Consider the following 10135-nt stretch of genomic DNA (forward strand, 5'->3'; position numbering starts at 1 on the left):
GGAAATTCGGACCGAAATTTTAGCCAAAAGGGGAAAAGGGAATTTCGATGAAAAATACCTGAATTGCAGGGAAATTTTAGTCATTTTTACTACAGTTTATGTTAATTTCGAATTTCATATCCACATTTTTTATGTTATTTATTTTTCTATTCCTACTTGTTTCTGCAACGTAAATAAGGTCGTGGAACGAGAGACCACATGCGCTCGTTTGTCCATGTTTGTTGATTCGAGAGCAGTCTCCTGTTAAGATTACGTCTATCCAAGAATGCGATGTAGCCGTGTGGAAGGTAGGATCGAGCTTCAAAATATTTAGATTGTAAGAAGAGATAGCAGTGCAGAATTTATTTACTTCAGGTTTGTCAGTTTCTAAATGAAAGTTCAGATCGCCCAGTAATAATACATGCGAGTACATGGGAATGAGTTTAGCAAGTTCCTCCTCACAATTTAGAAAGCACATTCCAGGTGGACGGTTCGCAACAGCCAGCAGTAGCTTCTGTTTGTTGATGGTAAGTTCCAGGAAAAGATATTCTGTCGTTCGTGCGTAATTACCGTCTGATTTAGCTACAACCACCGCGTTAATATCCTCCCTTATCAGTGCCATCACCCCGCCACCTCGTTTCCCCATCCTGTCGTTTCGGAAGACGTTGTAGTCTCTCAAGGAGACCATGCTGGAGGGTGTGAGGGGATTAAGCCACGTCTCCGATACAAGAATGCAGTGGAGATTCAGGGGGGAGAAAATAGCTTTGAAGCTATCGAGGTGCGCTTCTATGCTCTGTGCATTCACGTGCGACACCAACAGTGAGTTCGGACAAGTCTTCAACTCGTTTCCGAGAATTTCGGCTGTGCTGACCGCAGGGGGCGGAGTGCCAGGGCAATTAGCAGAGCGACGACCCTCTTTAGAATTTCGTCCACTGTCACCGAGACACGTTGTTGCCAGATTAGCCTTTTTTAGAATTGAGGTTTAACGAACAGAAACAAGATGGGAGAAGAAACGTTAGCATACCAAAATTAAATATAGAATTATTACTTACCCTGTCAAGCAGAATAGCATGGAGGAAAGCATCAGGGAATGACACACACACACACACACACACGCACATTAAAAGACGATGACATAAACAAGAACCCGGACAAAAAACCCACACTAAACACACATGATTTGAACACATCACACACACAATTATTCATACACAGCGTACCATAACGACAAAAGTCACATATGCTCTTCATTACACTTCATAATCAGTTCGCGTTGCACCCCATCTCAAGGGAGAACGTCAAGATCCTCGGGGGAAGATATAAGGTAGCGACGACCTCCGTGACATACGAAAATGAGCCCGTCTTGGCTCCAGGCATTGCGTGTCCCTACGTGATCCTTTGCCTCCCGCAAAACCCTCTGTCTGTAGGGAGTTAGCGACTCTGTAATTAATAGCGACGAGTTCTTTAGCATCTTCTTTGACTTCCACACCTCGTTCCTGGAGTGGTAGCTTACAAATTTCACTATGATGGGGCGTTTTCCTGATCTCAAGACTTCCGCAGACGATCTTTTCGGCACCTGTGGCACCGGTCAACGTGCTCGAGCTTGATGTGCTGCAACTGAAGCTTATTTTGAAAAGTCTGAAGCACGATGCTGTCCACGTCTTCGTTGGTGGTTTCGGGGACTCCATGCAGCAAAATGCAGTTCCTCCTAGAGTACTGCGCTAGGTCATATATTTCAATGGTGTTCTTGTGTATCTGCTTGTCCATGCTGTATAGGTCTCACCGCAGCGCTGTCATGGAGTCGCTCGTCGATCTCTTAAATTCCACAAACTCCTCTCTGAGGTTCAGGAGTGACTTGCGGAGGTCAGCATCTTCTTGCACCGATCCATGGTTGTCTAGCAACTCATCAAGCTGTTGCTGGAATGCTTCCATAGTTTTGCCTATTTCTTCCACTTTGGTCGAAACAACTGATAGTGTAGGCTTAGACATGATAACAACCCCGAAGATCCATACGGTGAAGCTATTGACCTGGCGGAAGATGTGGCAACGTACAGTGGTGGAGAATAGAATGCCAGGCTAGCTGAGGGGTGAAAGCGTGGGGCTCTATTCAAGCATGTCCATCCACTACAACTCACAACTCAAACTCACATTTTACATTTTCATTTTCAATTATATCATCGTAGTCTTTCTTCTTATACACTGCATCATGTTTCTGATATACAAGACTTTGCTTCCTAATGCCTATTTCGCTCTCGGAACCTTTTATTTCATCCTCCATAGGGATATCTACTTTCATGTTCTCCATTGATTCTAGATTTAGCCGTTTTTCTTTTGTGTGTATGTGCCCATTGTAATTTTCTAAGAAAGGTACTCCTAGGATTATATCACACCTCAAACCCTTTATCACCAGAAATTTTACTTCGAAATTAGTTCCTCTGATGCTCATCATGTTCTACTTCTCTTTTCATTTTGTGTCCCCTTTTTCTACGTCTTATTTCCCTTTCTGTTCGATTTTTCTGTATCTCGTTTTGCTTGAGGTCCCTATTTCTACTTCTAATTCCCTACGTTGTTTGATTATCTTCTCGTTTCCTACAGGGTTTCATTTTCCACTTCTGTCTAGTGTGGTTGGGATTGTCTTGTGTAGTAGTTGTGCTGTCTAGTGTGTTTGTGTGTTCGTGTTTATCTTGTGTAGTAGTTATGCTGTCTAATGTGTTTCTGTTTGTCTTGTGTAGTATCGGTGGTGTGTATATATGTGTCTTGTGTTGTAGTTGTGCTGTCTAGTATGTTTGTGTAGTAGTTGTGCTGTCTAGTATGTTTGTTTTGTCTTGCGTAGTAGTTGTGTTGTCTAATTTGTTTGTGTTTGTCTTGTGTAGTAGTTGTGGTGTGTAGTTTGTTTATGTTTATATTGTGTAGTAGTTGTGGTGTGTTTGTGTTTATATTGTGTTATAGTTGTGATGTGTTTGCGTGTGTCTTGTGTAGTAGTTATGCTGTCTAATGTGTTTGTGTTTGTCTTGTGTAGTAGTTCCTCCATTCATATTGGGGGTTAGGCGTAGAACTGACAACTCTGCACTGTAAAAAGCCATGTCAAGAATCAGCAATATAAGGCCATGGATGTTCCCAAGGTAAAATATTCCGGAGGTAAAATAGTCCCCCGTTCGGATCTCCGGGTGGGGACTACTTTGGGAGGTCCCTGGACTAAGGATAAGATCTACGTTAGGAATAAGGATATGAAATTAGGCACCTGGAATGTTCTGAGCCTTTTCCAGCCTGGGGCATTTCAGTGTACAGTTAATGAGATAGTTAAGTATAAATTAGATGTAGTAGCTGTCCAGGAAGTTAGGTGGCCAGGAGAAGGGAATTGTAAAACTAAAAATTATACTTTTTTCTATGGTGGTACTGAAAATCATAATTTTGGAACAGGCTTTTTTATAAATAATAGAATTATCTCGGCTCTTAAAACAGTAGAATTTATTAATGATAGGATAGGGTAGGTGGTGTAAAATTATTTTAATAAACATACATGCACCAACGGAAGATAAAGATGATAATACTAAAGATGATTTTTATACAGAGTTAGAACAGGTCTTTGATAAATTTTCTCAGTATGATATGAAAATCCTGTTAGGTGACTGTAATGCACAGATTGGCAAAGAAGAGACATTTAGGGCCGGTTGCACCATCTCCGCTTAACGTCTTATGCCCCACTTAACACCATTTTGCGGTTGTTCAATGTCCACCTAACGTTACCTAGCACTTAAAGTCCCGTGTAACGTAAGTGGCGGTCGGGGCTCTGCCTAACGCGTTAAGTGCCGCGTAAACATGGAAAAGCAGTACACTGTGCAGCCAACAGATACGTGCAGCACCTAGTATAATCTGTGTTTACACTTTTATAGTTTTAAAATGGCAAAGTCTCTATCAGCTGTTGTAAATTGTGAAAGTTTGCTGCATGTTTTGCATTACCAAATAACAGCAAAATAAGGCGGATTTGTTAATTATCCCAGGAACGCCAATAAATAAAGCAACGTTTATAAATATATGTGTAGAAAAGAATATTAGGTGGTCATTTTCGCGTGTGTTCCGAAAATGTTGTATATTGATATTAGCATTAGCAGTTTCACTGTAATTTCATATGTAGGATTTGAGTGCATGCGGGTACAGAAAATAAAACCAGGTTAAAGTAATGCGTTTGATGCTTGCAAAATTGTATTAAAATGCCGTTCCAAATAAATGAATGTGGGTTTGTTGTAACATTCTTTTTCAACCAAACACAATACACGAAATGTACACCATGCATCAGTTGCTTTTTCGCAATCCTAATAATTTGTAATCTTCAAGATTAAAACACGTGTAATATTATTCGAGTCACTTCCGTCGCCATTGGTGTGAATGTAACATTGCAAATAAACAAGTAATGTGTTGTTTCCGAATAACAACTGGCAAAGAGTGCACGTATAATATTTAGCAGTAGCTACTCTTACCGTCCAGTTCATACATATGTACGTACAAGGAACAATTTCCGAATGGTGGTGTGTTTTTTACAAACTCACACATTTACAATAATAACCTTGCAAGAAACTACATACCTAGTAGTACATAAGACGTAATACCAATCTTTTAAGAAACGTATACATTGTATATGTGTGATTTTGTATGTTAACTTCCAAAACTGGCAAAAAAAAAAAAAGTTTACTGTTAACAAGCATCCTTACGATGTTGACATGCATGTACAAGGAACAATTTCCTACTGGTTTTGTACCTAACCTAACCAACCCTACCCTAATATTCATGGGAGAGCATATGACGTAAATGCCAAAGTTTTTTTTTTTGGTATTTACTACTTACAGGAAACATTTTATGCGAAGTAACATATTTTTAAATTCATTGTGCGAGATTTTGTACTTTAACTTTAAAACTGGCAAAGAATAATAAGAATAGAGAGAGGTACAGCAATATCTTTACGGCGTTGATACGAATATACAAGGAACAATTTCCGAATGGTGTTACGTTTCGTAGATACAAAGAAAATGTACCATTGTAATAAACCTTGCACGAATCTACATGCCTGAATATGCATAAAACGTGCACTCATGTTTTTCTGTTGTTTTTTTTAACATTCATATACTATACAAATGATCTTGTATTTGATTTTTCAAAATAACTGCCTAAGAAGACGAGCGGCTAGGGGCAGCATTAACACCTTGGGAAATACATGCTAACAACACCAAACCTGGCCTGCCTAACCTATCCACGTAGGCATATAATAGCATAAATAAGCATGCTAATAGGTTTGGCAAATTATAATTTGTTTATTTAAACTAGTATATACATACGTGAATAGGTTAGGCAGGCCATGTTTGGTGTTCTTAGCATGTATTACCCAAGGTGCTAATACTGTCCCTATCCGCTCGTCTAAAAAGGACCACAGCTTGTACGTATGTACAAGGTATATTTTCCGGGTGAATATTACTGTTTTTTGTAAACAAATATATACGTTCTTGCAATGCACTAGCATATAACGTTGCTCGAAACTACCTATCTGAAAATATATACAGCCTGGAGTTTCTTCTTTTTTCTTAATAAGAATAAAACACGCGTACATACAGTACTACGGTACTTTACATACTATTTGATTCTTCCTTTTGTGCTAAGATGATAGTAATTCCCAAAATGTACCTTGTACATGGAACTGTTGATTAACGATTTTTTTTGTGCTATTCGAATTTGTTTTGAATACAAAAATTTAATTTTCATCTGAATCGTTATTACTCAACCAAATTTTCAAAATTAATCTTGCACAAAAGCCGCATTATAAATAAAGAAGAAACCTATAAGATGGTCAACGTTGATAATACTTATACTCGCTATTCGCTAAAGAAGGGGTTACGGATTGATAAATTATTAACAGACACGAATGATAAATTAGTAAGAGCAGAATAGAAGATTGCTCTTCTCATTCCGTATATTTACACAAACTCAGATATGTCAGCCTTGCACTAAAAATTTAATAAATGTAACTTGCATTGGTTACGACTTCGTAAAATTTTGGTACTGTTTAGTAGTGTTTAATATTTTTTAAAAAAGTGACTGTATGCCTTACTGAAAGATAAGACGAGGAATATTCTTTTTTGCATTATGTTAATTGGAGTACGTGTAAAATAAATTGAAAATTTTGTAAGCTTCCCACTACTTCGAAAGATTACGGGTTATGGGTTATATTGTATCATATAACATACATTTGATATTATATGAGAGTACGACACATGCATTACCTACTTCTATCAGCTGTTTCATTTTATTGCAATAAATATTTAGCTTTTTTTAAACATATTTCAGTTGAAAAAGCATGCATTTGGAATTGACAAGCAGACATTAGCATGTAATAAACAATCAAAACACAATCGAAAACACAACTTTCTCCAGTTTCTGTTGCCAGGTCGTACGGCAAGCAGGAGAAAGTTCCACCTTACAAGGCAGAGGATAAAAATGCTTGGTGCAACCCACCGCCGCCTAAATCTCCCGCCTGTCGTTATCCAGCACTTTGTAAAGTGGCAGATTGAGTGGCGATGGTGCAACCGGCCCTTAAACCCACGATTGGTAAAGAAAGTCTTCATGAATTAAGTAATGATAATGGTATAAGATTGATTACTTTTGCAACCTCAAAGAATTTAATTGTAAAAAGTACCACTTTTAAACATAAGATATCCATAAATATACCTGGTCTTCTCCAGATGGTAAAACTCATAACCAGATAGATCATATTCTCATTGATAAGAGAAGACATACTAGTATAATTGACGTTCGTACACATAGAGGTGCGGACTGTGCCAGTGACCATTATTTAGTAATTGCTAAATTAAGAGAAAGACTCTCAGTGTTAAATCATAAGCAACAAAATCTAAAAGTTATAAAATTTGATACAGGAAAGTTTACTGATGAAAGAATTAAGAAAGGTTACCAAATTAAACTGTCAAATAGATTTGATATTTTGCAGGATTTAAATGATGATGAAAATATAAATGAAACAGATGTAAATAAGAATTGGGAGCACATACGTAATGCAATAGAATCAGCAGCTAAAGAAAGTATAGGATACCATAAACCGAGAAAAAGTAAGCCATGGTTTGATAATGAATGTCATAATCTAATAGAAATAAATCAGGCTAGACTTAGATGATTAAATAACTCTGATGATACAAATCTAAACAATTACAATAGAATAAAGCGAGAAGTTAACCGCACGTTTAGAAGTAAAAAAAAAAAAGATTACTTGAAAAGCAAAATTAACGAAATTGAAACAAAAAGCAAAAATAAAAATATCAGAGATTTATATAAAGGTGTAAATGAGTTTAGAAAGGGGTGGCAACCTAAAGTAAACTTGATAAAAGATAAAGACGGTGTGATTTTCTAGCTGACCCAAGTGATATTCTAAATAGATGGAAGAACTACTTTAATGACCTTTTAAATGTCCATGTAGGAGATAAATCAGAAGTAAATGAAGTACACACAGCAGAACCTTTAGTTCCAGAACCTAACTTGACTGAAGTTAAAGATGCTATTAAAAGGCTTAAGAATAACAAAACACCTGGCATTGATTTAATACCAGCTGAGTTAATTAAATATGGTGGAAATTCATTAATATGTCAAATTCATAAATTAATTTGTTTAATATGAAATAAAGAAGAAATACCTCAACAGTGGAAAGAATCCATAATTGTTCCTGTGTTTAAAAAAGGTGATAAAATGAACTGCAATAATTATCGTGGAATTTCTCTACTCTCAACAACATATAAAATATTATCTAACATTCTTTTAACAAGACTAACCCCATATGGTAATGAAAATATAGGTGATTATCAATTTGGATTTAAACTACAGATCAAATTTTGCACATCAGACAGACACTTGAAAAAAAGTGGGAATATAATCAAAATGTCCATCAGCTATTCATTGATTTCAAAAAAGCATATGATTCGGTCAAAAGAGATAAATTATATAATATATTAGCCGAGTTTGGAATACCTAAGAAGCTTGTTAGTATGATAAAAGTATGCACCAGTGAAACAGAAAGTAAAATTCGTGTGGGTATTAATATGTCTGACAAATTTACAATTCATGATGGGTTAAAACAAGGAGATGCATTATCTCCATTGCTCTTTAATTTTGCCTTAGAATATGCTGTTAGGAAGGTAAAAGAAACTAAAGAAGGACTAAAATTAAATGGTGTGACTCAGTTGTTAGCATATGCAGATGATGTAGACTTACTGGGGGATGATGTGATTACAATTAAGAATAATGCTAAAATATTTTTCAAAACTGCTAAAGAGATAGGTTTGGAAGTTAACAAAGAGAAAACTAAATACATGCTTACAGGCCGAAACCAAGTGTTAGGTAGTAATCAAAATCTAATTATTGATAACAACTCGTTTGAACCAGTTTCCAATTCAAATACTTAGGAGTAATATTAACGAATGAAAATTATATTAAAGAGGAAATAAAAAGTAGGCTTAATTCAGGAAATGCATGTTACTTCTCTCTTCATAAACTTTTGTCTTCTCGTTTAATATCTAAGAAACTAAAAGTTAAAATATACAAAACAGTAATTTTGCCTGTATTATTATATGGATGTGAAACTTGGTCCCTTACATTGAAAGAGGAACATAAATTGAGAGTATTTGAAAATAAGATCCTTAGGAAAATCTTTGGACCTAAAAGGGATGAGGAGACAGGTGAATGGAGAAGGTTACATAATTTAGAACTACATAATTCGTATTCATGTCCAGATATTATTAGAATAATTAAATCAAGAAAACTTAGGTGGGCAGGCCATGTGGCACGAATGGGAGAGGAAAGAGGAGTTTACGTGATTCTTGTTGGGAAACCTGATGGTAAGAGACCTGTAGGAAGGCCAAGACGAAGATGGAGGGACAACGTTGAGATGGACCTAAGGGAAATCGGTAGGGATGGAAAAGAGTATATAGATTTTGCTCAAGATAGGGAAAGATGGAAGGCCTGTGTTGCTGCAGCCATGAACCTTCGGGTTTAAGAAGGCTAGAGAGTGAGTGAGTTAGTGAATGTACAAGGTGATTCCAAATTTTTGTTGGGGTTTCCGTGGTGTGTAATTTTCAAACCAATGACACAAAATATGAAAGTTCATCTCAAAAAGTTTTAATTTGCCAATGTAGGAATTTTAGGCTACAAAAACTGTTAGGTTCCTAAAATTGGCTTCAAGAGTATCTAATGAGGCTCTATAAAATAAAATTTGGCCCTGGAATAAACTTTTCAGGTATGTTTTAGACAATGCCATAAAAATTCTATTCACAAAATCTTAGAGTAAATAAATGCTGTTCTTACGCCATTGTTCATCTCTTCAGATATTTGTAATAAAAGTAGTTTACAGCATTTCAGTAATTTTTTAGTCAATCAATTAATTTTACTCATTCATCTTGATTCTGATAATTTTAAAGCAAAGCAAATTATTAGATTTTTCTCAAATTTCATACAAAAGTTCAAACTGTAACTTTCATCTGTCATTGAAACGAGATGAAATCACAACACGTACCTTGTTTTCTGTAGATCTCACCACCGAAGTTTGTGGGCAAGGTTGTTGGCCTGGACATGGATGTTCTTTGTGAGTGTCATTTCTTCTCTTTCATCATACACATCATGACATTAAAATTAGAAAGAGCCACTTTCTTTTATGGCGGTTTTCATGCAAATGCATCAGCCACGGTTCCACTCCCTTGTTGGCTGCCAAGAACAGCACAGCTCCCTCCATGCCATAAAGACCATTGAATGTTTTTCAAATCCCGAATGTGTATATTGACCATAATATAGAATTTTTAGCATACATTTTTTAAAAAAATTGAAGTGCATATAAATCATCAAAGAGTCAACCATTAACTTAAATACATTTTGTAGTGCATTTTTGAAAACTCATTTAGTGCTACATAAAATTAGAAGTAACCTCCCTGACAGCACAGTGGTAAAGTCATCACCTTGTAATCAAGGGGTACCAGGTTCAGTGGCGATGCTACATAAAGGGCAACTAGGGCACTGCCCCACAACAATTTTAACATAAAAAGTTCATCTGAAGAGACGATCGGTATATACGCGTAAATATTTTTTTTGTTTTTTTCCCTCAACCCCTACGTTGCTG

This window comes from Lepisma saccharinum, chromosome 10 (genome assembly GCF_977018435.1).
Source record: "Lepisma saccharinum chromosome 10, izLepSacc3.1, whole genome shotgun sequence".
Taxonomy (NCBI): domain Eukaryota; kingdom Metazoa; phylum Arthropoda; class Insecta; order Zygentoma; family Lepismatidae; genus Lepisma; species Lepisma saccharinum.